Raw genomic sequence first — 14987 nt, forward strand, 5'->3', positions numbered from 1 at the left:
TAGGCCAACGCTCATTTTTCAGCTGAGAATAACGACCCCTAAAGCCCCAGAGCACACGAGTGGCAACTTTGCAGTGGCCGCGGGTCTGAGTCCAGGGCCCTTGCCCTGCGCCCGGTTGTGGGCGGCTCAGGTTGAGAGCCTGTGGGACAGCCCGTCCCGCCTGAGATTAACCATCAGATGGGAAAAACAATTACATTTTGCACAGGCCAGATCTGCTCGTCCCATTCTCCCTCCCTGCAGGCGATGTCAAAACACGAGGGCAGGATCCTGCTTCTTCTCACGTTTTAAAAACATACAGTGGACTTGTGTTTACAATACTGCCAAGGGATATGACGCGGAACGGCAGAGCGCACCGCCCCCTTGAAGGAGCCACCCTCTCCTCGCCGGGGCTCTCTCCTTCCACGACCACAGCGCTCTCCTTTGGGCTCCAGTTCAGAGATTCTTGCCAGGGGATGTCGCTGAGCTTCAGGACTTAAACAATACTATACGTTGTGCAGACAAGCAGCACCAATAACGATCTGCCCCTTGGATCAGAGCCACGGCTGTCTGGTCACCCAGCCTGGGATTCTTCCGGTGGGGAAAGCAGGTTAGGCCTCAGAATTCCAGTTCCAGACCCCGTTTTGTGCTTCTGTGCGGCTTACACATGGGCTTTTTAGTTTTCTTGGCCTCGGCTTCCCCATTGGAGAAATGGCAGAGCTATGAAGCTTTGAGCTCATCCACTGGTTTTCATATTTGTGTGTGTTGCAGTGAGATTTCTTTTTGAAATGGAGTCATGCAGGCAAATTTAAAATATAAAATTGATGAAAGCCAAACTTTCTGGTGAAGGCAGGAGGAGAGGTCTGGGTTACCATCCCTTCTACTCTGGGGGCTCTTCACATTCTCTGTGGATTTATTGGGTCCTCAGAACATGGTTGAATAGATGAGCTTTCAGATCCTTCTGGCTCAAACATTCTGTGATCCCATATACATGCTATAAATGCTAAGTCACAGTTGTGATTGTAAAAATATGTGTGTGTGTGTGTGAGAGAGAGAGAGATTACAGATTACAATTGGGCATTTTATTTTGATCAAGACATTGTATTTTTAACTTACTTTTTTTAAATTATAAAGGTAAGGCATATTGATTCTTAGAAATCAGATTACTATAAAATAAAAATCACATGAAATCTTGCTCTTCTGAATTGAAATTATGTTGAAATGTGCCTCTGCCACTTACAGGACTTTCCAGGTTAAATGAGTGCAGCTTAAAAGACAAATGGATGAGTCCACTTGGCTTTGCTGTTTGGGAGATGATCATATTTTCCTTCATCTGTGCATTCCTTAACAGTAAACAAATCATGTCTGTGTACTGTGACCCAGTTGATTCTTAAAACCAAAGGGAAAAGAAAAGAGATAAAGGAAGTGTGTTTCAGAGAGAGAGAGCGAGAGAAACAGAGAGAGAGAGAGAGAGAGAGAGAGAGAGAATGCCAGAGATCACACAGTGAGGAAGGGAGGAGTCCAGATGAAACCCCCCAGGTGGCTTCCATCTGAGACAACGAATCCTTCCCTCACTGCTGCTTGGATTCCTTTTCTTTCTCTTCAATTTTCTTTTGTTTTGTTGCAATGCTGGGCAGGAGCTTTGTGTTTTCATCTTGACCTGGATTGCCACCTCTACCCCAAATTTATTCCTACACCAATTCCCTGTCCTCAGTTCTCCAGTTCACATCTCAGACTTTCAGAGTCCAGAAGTAGAGCAGCTTTGAAAGCAAATTCACTGTAGGATAAATGATGAATGTGGTCATTGGCACTCAACACCAGTACCACCCTTCTTATGTGTGCCATCCTGCACTACAGGGATATAAAGAATGACACTTCCCAGACTCCCTTGCAGCTAGAGTGTGAGCTATGTTTCAGTTAGTAGATACACTCGTTTGACATTTGGAAGGTGGAAGTGAAGCAGCAGCTCCATGTAATTGATGGCAAATCAAACACAAGTCAAGAAAGCTTTCTACTTCCCCTTTAAAGTTTATGAATGGACCCTTTGAGGTCAATTCCTTGAACAACCATCCTCTGCCATACACATGATCTCACTGACTTTCCTGAGTTTCAATTACTTGCCAAGCCATAAAGTGGAAGTAAGAAGAATACCTACTTCTAGGGACTTTGAATGTCAAATGAGATTATGCCAGGGAAGTAGTCACTTGTGGTTGACAGTATAGAAGCTGAGATATTTAGTTCCTTTTTCACTTCTTTGCTCCAGGCCTTGGCACACCTTACCCAGGGATCCAGTCCCTGCCTGAAGTAAACTTAAAGCCAATACTGGAACAGTGTTTCCCAAACTGTTCCACAGAAAACATGTTACCATCTCCTCAGATACTAGGCTTCCAAGCACACAGTTTGGGAAACATTATCCAAGAATATTATTCCCAGAGAGAACCTTAGAGATCTTTTAATTTACAATCCCTTATTATAGGGAGACTGAGGCCCCAGAAAGGAAAATGAGCTTTGTAAGGTTACCTAGCACGCAACTTGTAGGAGCATCCTGGTCTTCTAATTTTTGAGTCAAAGGTCAGGTGCAGTGGCTCACTCCTATAATCCCAGCACTTTGGGAGGCTGAGGGAGGAGAATCACTTGAGGCCAGGAGTTTGAGACCAGCCTTTACAACAGAGTGAGACCTTGTCTCTAGAAAAAAAAAAAATCAAATAATTAGCCAGGCATGGTAATGTGTACCTGTAGTCCCAACTACTCAGTAGGTTGAGGTTGGGAGGATCTCTTAAGCCCAGGAGGTTGAGGCTGCAGTGAGCTATGAACATGCCACTATCCTGTAGCCTGGGCAACAGAACAAGATCCTGTTTCAAAAAAAAAAAAAAAAAAGAAATTAAGGTCGAGAGCAAAAGTTACCAAATTTCTCTGAGCCTTAAATTTCCTATCTGTAAGATGGTTATAATAATGCCTGTTCTTCCTACCTCATGTGGGATAAGTGACAATAAAATGTTATTGTGAAAGTGCTTTAGAATATATAAATATACGGGGGGAGAGAGAAGAGCCATCCCCACACACACAAGCACATTTCAAAAGTCTTTATGCAAAAGTATGGCTTTGTTAATGATCTGCATTTCATTTAGATTCATTAATTAATTAACCACAGTTTTACTGAGCACCAGCCAGTTGCTATTTCAGTGCTGGTCATAAGTGGAGAACAAGAGAGACATGGTGGCCACCTTCCTGAGCTGATAATCTGAATAAGGTGGAGCTGGATGGCAGAGGAAGAGACAAAGAGGACAAATATACAACAGATAAACAAGAGAATTTTGGAAAGTGCTGAGTGCTCTGAAGAAGTGAAGTAGGGTGTTGCAATCAAGAGAGATGTGGCGATTTCAGACCAGGTGGTCAGGACGGCCTCTCTGAGTGGGACCTTACATTGGTCTTAGAAGCAGATGGGAGGGTCTAGGAGCAGAGCAGTTCAGGCAGATGGAGGGCTGGAGCAGAGGCTCCAGGTGAGGCAGCAGTGGTGTCAGTTGAGATCCTATAGGGAAAAGAACCCCACATCGCCAAAGGCCATGTAGCCCAGGGCAAGTGGCGTGGAGAAAAGGAAATAGGTAGCAGCTTGGAGATCTAAGTTCTAATCCTAGCTTTGCCACAAAGTAGCTGGGTTGCCTTGGACATGCCATAATATAGCCCTGGCCTCAGTTTCCTTGTCTGTCAAATGGGAATACAAATCCTGTCCTTTCCCAGAGGTATGCTATGAGGGGGCATGGAGTAGGCGTGACCTGCCTGAAACACCCAGCTCCCGTGTGTAGTGATAAAAGCCAATCTGTCTCAGTCCCCTCCAGGAGTCCGTGCTGGAGGGATGAGGGGCCTCCAGGCCATCCACCGACATGCACAATGCAAGCCCTGTGCTGGCCCCATGGACAACAGGCGCATGAGAGAGGGTCTGCTTTTTCTTTTCATGGACTTGAGACTTCAAGCCTTTGGACTGAGTGCCAACAATAATTCATCAGGAACGCTTTACAACTCAGCATTACAAAACCTGTTAGGAGACAGATCGCCCACAGGACAGCCTTTGAGAAGGAAATGTGTTCAGGGCTGGTGACCTCAAGATGATTAATGATTTTTAACAGAGTGAACTCTGTCCTCCCCCTCCCATGTACTGTGTTCGCAGTCCCTGCCTCCTCTGACTTGTTTGCAGGAGAAAGGGGAGGGGGAGAGAGAGGAGGGGAGGGGAAGGAATGGGTAGGAGCAGGGGATGCTTGAAGGCAAAGCCCACCAATCATAAGGAAAATGCAGGAACAAGAGCACTCTGTCAGAAATGCAGAAATGTCTTATTGTTATTGTTTTACTTTTTAAAAATTTATTTATTTTTTGCAAACACAGCAATGGAGGCTTTATATCTTGAGATCTGTGTAATGTGTCACAACTCCAGTAAGCTTTTTTTGTGTTAGGATTTTTGCACAGTGCCTTGTGCTTTCAGCCATTGTTATTATTATTATCACCTCTCCATCCTCACGGACACAAACCTTGATGTTATTGAATATGGGATGTGTTGGAAAAGGTAATCATGATTTTACTTTTTGATTTTTAAAGTCATGGTAACTTGATTTTTATGTTATTAGATTTAAAAAATTACAACAGTGATATATGCAGTTTTAACAAACCAAAAATACAGAATTATTGGAAGAAAATTTCTAATCTTTCCCTATACCCTTGTTTAGTCCCAAACCCCTGAGATCATCAATATCAAATCAGGGCAATCCTTTGTAGTACTGTATACATTATTAATCCAGAGTGATGTCCTCATACATGATCCTATAGAACATGGATGTTCAAACCAAGAATAATGGCAGGCCTATACAATTTTGAGGGAAAAGCAAATTTATGATGATAAGATGATCGCTAATATTTATTGACTATTTATATTAAAAATACTCTTACATTAACAGTATTCTTTAGAGTACCTTTATATTACAGGTACTCTGTTCTAGTGCATTACATGTGTTATTTAGATAATAATTACTGTTTATTGGTTACTTACATTAAAGGTACTCTGTTCTAGTGCATTACATGTGTTACTTAATCCTCATAAGAGCTATTGAAGGTATTTAGAAATATTCTTCCCACTTCACAGACGAGGAAACTGAGCTATGCAGTAAGCTTGGAAGTTGGAGAACCAGGATTGGAGTTCAGGAGGTCTCACTCTCAGCCCTGTGCTCTGCTGGACGAGCTTTTCTTAGTTGTAAGTCTTTCTCATATAATCTTTCTTAAAACTCTGTTTACCTCCCTGAATGTCTGCTTGCAAGTCTTTACAGACAGCAAAATAAATGAGAGGGTAGCAAGTGAATGATTAAGGATGAAGGTTCCACTCCCCCATACCCTCTGTGATTGCTACTTCTTCTGTGGGTCCTCATTCTGGGTGAGACTCAGTTTCATGAACACGTATATTTTTCTCCTCCTAGAACTGTTTGTAAAGTCTCATTAACTGTAAAACCACTTCTTGATATTTTGCCTGACTTTCAGGTGCTTCAGCAACATCCAAATAAGTTTGAGAACCACTCAACTTGACCCTGAGATTTTGTATGAGGTGTGTCAAACTCACTCGTCAGCATGCATCTTGTGATTGTGTTATAAAAGCGGCCAGAAGGTCAATATACAGCAACATTTTTAAGAGCACATTATTTTTTTTAACCATTTATATTTTCAGTTTTTAAAAAAATTTTTTATTTTTTCCTTCCAACTTTTATTTTAGGTTCAGGGGGTACATGTGCAGGTTTGTTACATGGGTAAATTACGTATCATGGGGGTCTGGTGTACAGACTACTTCATCATACAGGTACCTGAGCATAGTACCCTATAGGTAGCTTTTTGATCCTCACCGCCCTTTTACTCTTCACTCTCAAAGAGGCTCCAGCTCACGACTGTAATCCCAGCACTTTGGGAGGCCAAGGCGGGTGGATCACGAGGTCAGGAGATCAAGACCATTCTGGCTAACACAGTGAAACCCCGTCTCTACTAAAAATTTAAAAAAATTAGCCAGCCGTGGCGGCAGGTGCGTGTAGTTCCAGGTACTCGGGAGACTGAGGCGGGAGAATGGCGTGAACCCAGGAGGCAGAGCTTGCAGTGAGCCACTGCACTCCAGCCTGGGTGACAGAGAGAGACTCCAACTCAAAAAAAAAAAAAAAAAAAAAAAAAAAAAAAAGAGACTCCAATGTCTATTGCTCCTTTCTTTGTGTCCATGGTACTCAATATTTAGCTCCCATTTATAAGTGAGTGTGTGGTATTTGGTTTTCTGTTCCCATGTTAATTTTAGGATAATCCTGCTGCATCCATGTTGCTGCAAAGGACATGATTTTGTTCTTTTTTATGGCTGCATGGTATTTCATGGTGTATATGTACCACAGTTTCTTTATCCAGTCCATGGTTGATGGGCAACTAGATTGATTTCATGTCTTTGCTATTGTGAATAGAAGAGCACATGATTTTGAGTTAGGATCTTGTTAAATCATACCTCTTCCATGTAGTAATTATGTGACATTGGGACTCAGTTTCCTCACCTGTAAATTGGAAATAATTGCACAATTTATTTTATAGGGTTGGAATCAGGATTATTGGAAAAAATATCTGTGAGTAAAACACTTAACACAGGGTGTGGCATGTAGCAAGGACTTAATGCACAGTAGCTGCTGTCAATGAAATCAATAATTTATGATACTTGCTCACATTTTTTCCCTCATCTTCACTAATCCAGTTGGAAGAACCATCATCTGGAACTCATTGATAGTTTCACTTTAGACTGAGTTGATATTACATGACCTTTTACAAGTTTTACAGACCTCGATGCAACTTGGCAGACATTATGGAAAAGGAAAACTGGGCAACTTGTAAAGCACATGATTTGTATACTTTTTAATTGGGGAGCCAGAAGCTAGGAGAGAGGCATGGAGATGCTTTCTGACAGCCATCAGAAGGAGCCACTCAGATGACAACTTGACGGGTTACTCTCACATTGGCCAGATCCTGTGAAATGGATCAGTTGAGGTGGTAGCCTTAGTTTAGTTGTTGGATGAGATGTGTTTGTTCTAAAATAAAATTACTAGGCTGGGCCACCCTTTGGAGGATACAAAAGTTCAACCTAAGTCTTAAACATGCATGTTCAGTCTCTGCAGAATAAAGGGCTGTGGGTGAATGAGAGTTTGAACTCAGTTTTCATGGTTTTCGGGGAGACCTATCCAGGTTACTCTGGTAATGGGAGGTTTATTTTAAGGAACTCACAGTGGATAGACTTTCACAGGAATGCTAGTTTAGCCAAATAAGCAAGATATTCTTGATCGCACAGTCCTATCAGTAAAAATATTGAGACTGCATGCTAATATACATCTGTGTGTGTGTATGTGTACACTTAATTATAAATTATGTACTATTATAATGTACAAATGTAGCTATTATCATTAATTAATATCTCAAAGCACATTATCCATGAGTGAGGTCCATCATTAATGATAGAGGGTCTAACTGTATGTTTCAAATAGTCTTTGTATCAGTTTTTTGGGGGGGCTGTCATAACAAAGTATCACAAATTGAATGGCTTAACCAACAGAAATTTATGAAGAAAGGCAGACCCTGCTGGTGGGCTGGAAAGGGATGAGTTGTAGCTGTTTGCCACAGGTATGGTTGCAACTGAGGTGATGGGAGCAAATGCAGGCACCAGAGGTATCTCTTGGAGAGGTCCATCTTTAGTGCATCTTTTTCCTTCATTCCTACCTCTGCTGCTTTGGTAATGCATTCATCTTGTATCTCTTGGTCCCTTCCAGCTGGTGTCTCTATCTCTAGGATTCATGTCCCACTCAGCAGGTTGAGTGATTTTTTTTTCTAAAACAGAGTCCACCACACTAGTCCCTTCTCTTTTGGTGTCCAGTTGTCTGTAGGAGTGGGACAGCCACAGAGATGACAATGATATGGGCTACTGATCAGATATGCCAAGCTGGGGATTAGCTGTACTTTCCTGAGAGCTAAGAAAGAAAGCACATCAGAATGCAAGTGCAAACAATAACATTTTCTGAAGGATGGCCTCAAATATGCTCTCTTATAAAATAAAATAAAAGTAAGAGAAAAGCCAAGATGGCTGACTAGATGTAACCAGGAAGTACCCCCTCCCACCAAGAGACAAGACCATGGAAAAGAACCATACACTCTGAGCAGATCTTTGGAAGGAAGGCATTGAGAGTAGATGGAGGGAGGACACAGACCTTGGGCTGAAGGAAGAGGAAGCTGGAAACTGCACAAAGTTGCTGAGTACCAGAACTTGTTCCTGGCCCCAAGTGGCTCCTGGGGAAGAGGTGAATTAAGTAGGCATGGAGTGGCCCATTCTCACCACAAATCTCTGCAATTACAGCTGCAGATGACTTCATAACCTCCATAGACATTAGAGTTGACAGGGAGAGCTTCTTGGAGAATAAGCAAGAACAGGACTCCAATCCTGTGTGGAGCCCAGTGTTTGGAGTGGGCATGGCTGCAGTGGAGCATAGCCAGGGATGCCCATTCCTCAAGGTTTGCCATGCTATTCTAGGTGGCTTCGGCCTTTGTTGACTGTCAGACATGGACGAAACAGGGCTATCTTGCCTGAGGGGTAAGACCAGTTTGATCTGAGCATCCTCTATCTGCTGGCCCCTCCCAGGGTCCCTGTGATTGACCACACCTGCATGCAGTACAGCCTCAGCTGCCCAACGGGGGTGCTTCCCAATGGCCATCTCCATAGCATCTTCACCAGCAAACTCTGCCTAACCATCAGAGAGCTTTGACAGAGACACCCCTGCTGGCATGTGCTCACCTGCAGCTTCCCCCACTCCTTTGCCAGTGTGCGTAGATCTTGCCACCACTATCCTGCCCTTGCCTTCACAAACATGAATGCGGAGACCCCACAGTGCTGTGGCCCTGCTGCTGTTGGTGTGTGCATCCAAGCATGGATTTTGCTGTCGCTAACCCCAACAAAGCACTTTTGCTGGCACTCCCCATCAGAGTGTTGTTGCCAGTGAACTGGAAATAACTTGGCCCCTCCTTGCTCAACTACAAGGGGCTAGAGAACAAAGCCTTGGGCCTGGTCCCAGTTCTCCAGAGTTAGAGCATGCAGTCCAGGAGTACTGAGCTGAGCCCTGGCCTCCTGAAATCACCCAGAAACAATGGCAGTTGACTGAACTTAAATTATACCACAGTCACACCCTCAAGGGCTTAAAAAATTATAAAAGGGAAAAGCCCCATCCAAAGGAAAGCAACTTCAAAGATTAAAGGAACATCAGCCCACACAGAGCAGAAAGAATCAGTGCAAGAACTCTGGCAACTCAAAAGGCCTGAGTGCCTTCTTTTCTCCAAATGAGTATACTAGCTCCCCAGCAATGGTTCTTAAACAGACTGAAATGGCTGGAATGACAGATGTATAATTCAGAATTTGGATGACAATGAAGATCATTGAGATTCAGGAGAAAGTTGATATCCAATCCAAGGAATCTAAGGATTCCAGTAAAATTATAGAAGAGGTGAAAGATGAAGTAGCATTTTAAGAAAAAACCAAACTGATCTGATAGAGTTGAATTACTCACTGTAAGAATTTCATACTCTAACCATAAGTATTAATAGCAGAATAGACCAAGCTCAAGAAATAATCTCAGAACTCAAAGACCAGTTCTGCAAATTAACTCAATCAGAAAAAAAGGAAAAAAAAAGGAATGAGCAAAACATCAAAGAAATATGAGATTACATTAAGAGACCAAACCTATGACTCACTGGTGTCCCTGAAAGAGAGGGAGAGAGGGCAAGCAACTTGGAAAACATATTTGAGGATATTGCTCATAAAAATTTCCCCAACCTCACTAGAGAGGTCAACATTCTAATTCAGGAAATTCAGAGAAACCCTGCAAGGTACTAGACAAGATGACATCTCCAAGACACTTAGTCATCAGATTCTTCAAGGTCCATGCAACAGAAAAACTACTGAAGGCTGCTAGAAAGGCCTTTATTCAGTATTCTTAAAGAAAAGACTCTAACCAAGAGTTTCACATCCAGCCAAGAACACTACATAAGAAACCTGAGTGTCTTTCTCCTTAGCTTCATAAGCTAAGAAGAAATAAAATCCTTTACAGACAATCAAATACTAAGGGAATTCATTGCCATCAGACCTTTCTTACAAGAGATCCTTGAGGGAGTTCTAAACATGGAAATGAAAGACTATTGCCAGCCACAACAGAAACACACTTAAGTACATAGACTATTGACACTATAAAGCTACTACACAATGAAGTCTATGTAACAACCAGCTAACATGATGACAGGATCAAATTCACACATGTAAATATTAACCTTTAACAAACATTGGCTACCCTGCCTGCCCCCACACTTAGAAGACAGAAAAACTGGCAAATTGGATAAAGAAGCAAGACCTAACTGTATGCTGTCTTCAAGAGACCCATTTTACATGGGTGATGACACTCGTAGGCTCAAAATAAAGGTATGAAGAAAAATCTATCAAGCAAACAGAAAACAGAAAAAAGCAGGAGTTGCTATTCTTATTTCAGACAAAACAGATTTTAAACCAACAGTAATAAAAAAGTACAACAAATAGCATTACATAAAGATAAAGGGTCCAATTCAACAAGAAAACTTAGCCATTCTAAGTATATATGCACCCAACATTTGAGCACTCAGATTACTCAGATTAATAAAACAAGTTTTTCGGGACCTGTGAAGAGACTTAGATAACCATACAATAATAGTGGGAGATATCCACACCACACAGACATTATTAGACAGATCACTGAGGCAGAAAACTAATAAAGACATTATAGACCTAAGCTCAACACTTGACCAAATGGACCTAAGAGATATCTGTAGAACTTTCCATCCAACAACAACAACAAAATAATATATTCTTCTCATTTATACATGGCATATACTCTAAAATCAATCACACATTTGGCAATAAAACAGTTCTCAACAAATTCATACCAACCACAATATCAGACCACAGTGCAGTAAAAATAGAACTCAATACTAAGAAGATCTCTCAAAACTATACAATTACATGGAAATTAAACAATCTGTTCCTAAATGACTTTTAGGTAAATAATAAAATTAAGGCAGAAATCTAGAAATTCTTTCAAACTAATGAAAAAAAAAAAAAAAAAGTAAACATTGCCAGAATCTCTGGGACACAGCTAAAGTAGTGTGAAGAGGAAAGTTTCTAGTGGTAAATATTAACATCAAGATCTCAAATTAATAATCTAACATCATATCTAGAGGAATTAGAGAAACAAGAGTAAAACAACCCCAAAGCAAGCAGAAGACAAGAAATAACCAAAACCAGAGCTGAATTGAATGAAATTGAGGTGTGATAAGTCACACAAAAGATCAGCCTGGTGTGGTGGCTTATACCTGTAATCCCAGCACTTTGGGAGGCTGAGGTGGGCAGATCATGAGGTCAGGAGATCGAGACCATACTGGCTAACATGGTGAAACCCTGTCTCTACTAAAAATACAAAAACTTAGCCGGGCATGGTGGCAGGCACCTGTAGTCCCAGCTACTCGGGAGGTTGAGGCAGGAGAATGGTGTGAACCCAGGAGACGGAGCTTGCAGTGAGCTGAGATCGTGCCATGGCACTCCAGGCTGGGAGACAGAGTGAGACTCCATCTCAAAAAACAAAAACAAAAAAGCATACAAAAGATCAATGAAACCCAAAATTGGTTTTCTGAAGGAATAAATAAAATTGATAGACCACTAACTAGACTAATAAAGTAAAAAAGAGAGAAGATCCAAATAATCACAATCAGAAATGACAAGGGAGACATTACCACTGATCCCACAGAAATACAAAACCCCCTCAGGGACTATTATGAACTAGAAAACCTAAAAGAAATGGCTAAACTCCTGGAAACATACAACCTCCTAAGATTGAACCAGGAAGAAATTGAAACATTGAATAGATCAATAATGAGTTAAAAAATTGAATCAGTAATAAAAAACCTATCAACCAGAAAAATTCCTGAACCAGATAGATTCACAGCCAAATTCTACCACATGTATAAGGAAGAGCTGGTACCATTTCTACTGAAACTATTCCCAAAAGTTGAAGAGGAGGAAAGTCCTCCCTAACTCATTTTATGAGGTCACATTCTGATACCAAAACCTGGCAGAGACACAATGAAAAAAGAAAACCTCAGGCCAATATTCCAAATGAACGTAGATGAAAAACTTCAACAAATTACTAGCAAATCAAATCTAGCAGCATATCAAGAAGCTAATCCACCATGATTCAAGTCGGCTTTATTCCTAGGATGCAAGGTTGGTTCAACATACACAAATCAAAAAAATATAATTCATCACATAAACAGAACCAAAACCAAAAACCATATGATCATCTTAAAATATGCAGAAAAGGTTTTTGATAAAATTCAATATCCTTTCATGTTAAAAACCTTCAACAAACTAGGCATTGAAGGAACATACCTCAAAGTAATAAGAAACATACATGAAAAACCTACAGCCAACATCATATAGAATGGGCAAAAGATGGAAACATTCCCCTTGAGTACAAGAACAAGACAACAATGCCAACTCTCACTACTCATAATCAACACACTACTGGAAGTTCTAGTCAGAGCAATCAGGTAAGAGAAAGAAATAAAAGGCAGTCAAATAGGAAGAGAGAAAGTCAAACTATTTCTCTTCCCAGATGATATGATTCTATACCTAGAAAATCCCATTGTCTCTGCCCAAAGCCTCCTAGATCTGATACACAACTTTGGCAAAGTTTCAGAACACAAAATCAATGTACAAATATCAGTAGCATTTCCATACAACAATAATATCCAAGTTGAGAGCCAAATCAAGAATGCAATCCCATTTATGATAGCTGCGAAAAGAATAAAATACCCAGGAATACAACTGACCAGGGAAGTGAAACATCTCTATAATAAGAATTATAAAACATTGCTCAAAGGAATCAGAGATGACACAAATAAATGAAAAAATATTCCATGCTCATGTATAGGAAGAGTCGATATTTTTAAAATGGCCATAGTTTCCAAAGGAATTTACAGATTCAGTGTTATTCCTTTTAAACTACCGATGATATCCTTCACAGAATTAGAAAAAAACTATTTAAAAATTCATATGGAATGAAAAAGGAGCCTGAATAGCCAAGGCAATCCTAACCAAAAAGAACAAAGCTTAAAGCATCACATTACCCAACTTAAAACTATACTAAAAGGCTACAGTAAGCAAAACAGCATGGTACAAAAACAGACACATAGGCCAGTGGAACAGGTTAGAGAACCCATAAATAAAATCACACACCTTCAGCTACTGATCTTTGACAAAGTTGACAATAATAAGCAATGGGGAAAGAACTCCCTATTCAATAAATGATGCCAGGGTAATTGACTAGTTAAATGCAGAAGACTGAAACTAGATCCCTTCCTTTCACCATATGCAAAAATTAATTAAGATTAATTACTTAAATGTAAAACCTAAAGCTAAAAACCCTAGAAAACTAGGAAATGCCATTCTGGACATAGGCTTTAACAAATATTTCATGACAAAGACTCCCAAAGCAATTACAAAACAAAAATTGACAAGTGAGACCTAAAGAGCTTCTGTACAGCAAAATAAACTATCAACACTGTAAAGAAACAACTTAGAGAATAGAAGAAAATATTTGTAAACTATGTATCTGGCATAGGTCTAATATGCAGAATTTATAAGGAACTCAAACAAATTAATGAGTAAAAAACAAACAGCCTCATTAAGAAGCAGACATGGGACATAAACAGACATTTCTCAAAAGAAGACATACATGAGGCCAACAAACATATGAAAAAATGCTTCAGCATTACTAATCACTGGGAAATGCAAATCGAAACCACAATGAGATGTCATCTCACAACAGTCAGAATGGCTGTTATTAAAAAGACAAAAAATAACAGTGACAAGGTTGTGAAGAAAAGGAAACACTCATTTTCCTCATATTGAGGCATAGGATCTGTGGAATCTTTCTCAGTTCAAGCATTCTGATTTATAACTGTTTTAAATTTAGTGAAATCTTTCTAATCTTAGATTCCACGGACTTAATGTTTCTTACCTCCCATCAATTCATCAGAGAGCTTTTAGGAAAAGATCTGTAGCAGGGATCCTAAGTTGTCAAAGAGAATGTTTTATAACATTAAATAATGATGATATATTAACTATGATATTTTACAGAATCAGGAAATATTTAGCTTATGTAAATGAGTGGAAACACAGACAAAGATTTTTGTAGAAGCCACTTGATAGTGTTATTCATCATCTGGAAAAACCAAAAGTCCCCTACAAGTCCAACTTTAAGGAATGATTGGGTAAGTTTCTAATACATGAATTAACTAAAACTGAGCATCTGCTCAGTGCTGGCCATGTCCTTGGTATGATTGCTTTTGGAATGTTTTATTTTGGAATTCATCTTCCATCAGTGGAGCAGCCCAAGCAGCCATGTGGAAATGACCAAGGGTATCATTTAGTACAGATACCCTTCCAGGGTCTCATGGTTTTGTGAGAGCAACATCAAGTGAACAGAGACAAGTTTCCCAAGTGGGGAAGCATGCAATATTATGGGGCATCTTTCCCAGATGTCAAGGTGGGAGAGGCAAAACTTGTGGGATCAGGGAAGATTTCCAGAGGAAATGCAGGCACTTGTATTTTAGACAGAGAGAAGAGCTTCTGCAAAGGCCCCCTGGGAAAGGTGAACTTAGGCATTTTGGAAACAGAAAGATCCTCATGTGGCTGTAGTGCAGACTATGGTGTTTTGGAATCATAATGGATGGTGCTGTAATGGTAACCATGATAAAATATTTTGATTTCTCCTGTGAGAAATGGGGAAGCACTGGAAGTTTCTCATTTTTTCCCCTCCCATGAGGAGAGAAAACCATATTTGTGAAAAACTTTCAAGGATAAAAGAAAATAAATATGGTAGGATATTAAAACAACAAAGAGATTA

General features: G+C 40.4%; 1 long non-coding RNA gene across 1 annotated transcript in view; it reads left to right on the plus strand.

The window, feature by feature from the left end:
• Window positions 1–360: 360 nt before the first annotated feature.
• The window catches only part of LOC103884221, a 54951-nt gene continuing 40324 nt past the window's right edge, over window positions 361–14987 (plus strand). The window contains exons 1-2 of the long non-coding RNA XR_002521937.2: window positions 361–586; window positions 5105–5212. This is a non-coding gene — a long non-coding RNA (uncharacterized LOC103884221). The remainder of the gene's footprint in view (window positions 587–5104; window positions 5213–14987) is intronic.

The sequence above is a fragment of the Papio anubis genome, chromosome 3, assembly GCF_008728515.1.
Source record: "Papio anubis isolate 15944 chromosome 3, Panubis1.0, whole genome shotgun sequence".
NCBI lineage: Eukaryota > Metazoa > Chordata > Mammalia > Primates > Cercopithecidae > Papio > Papio anubis.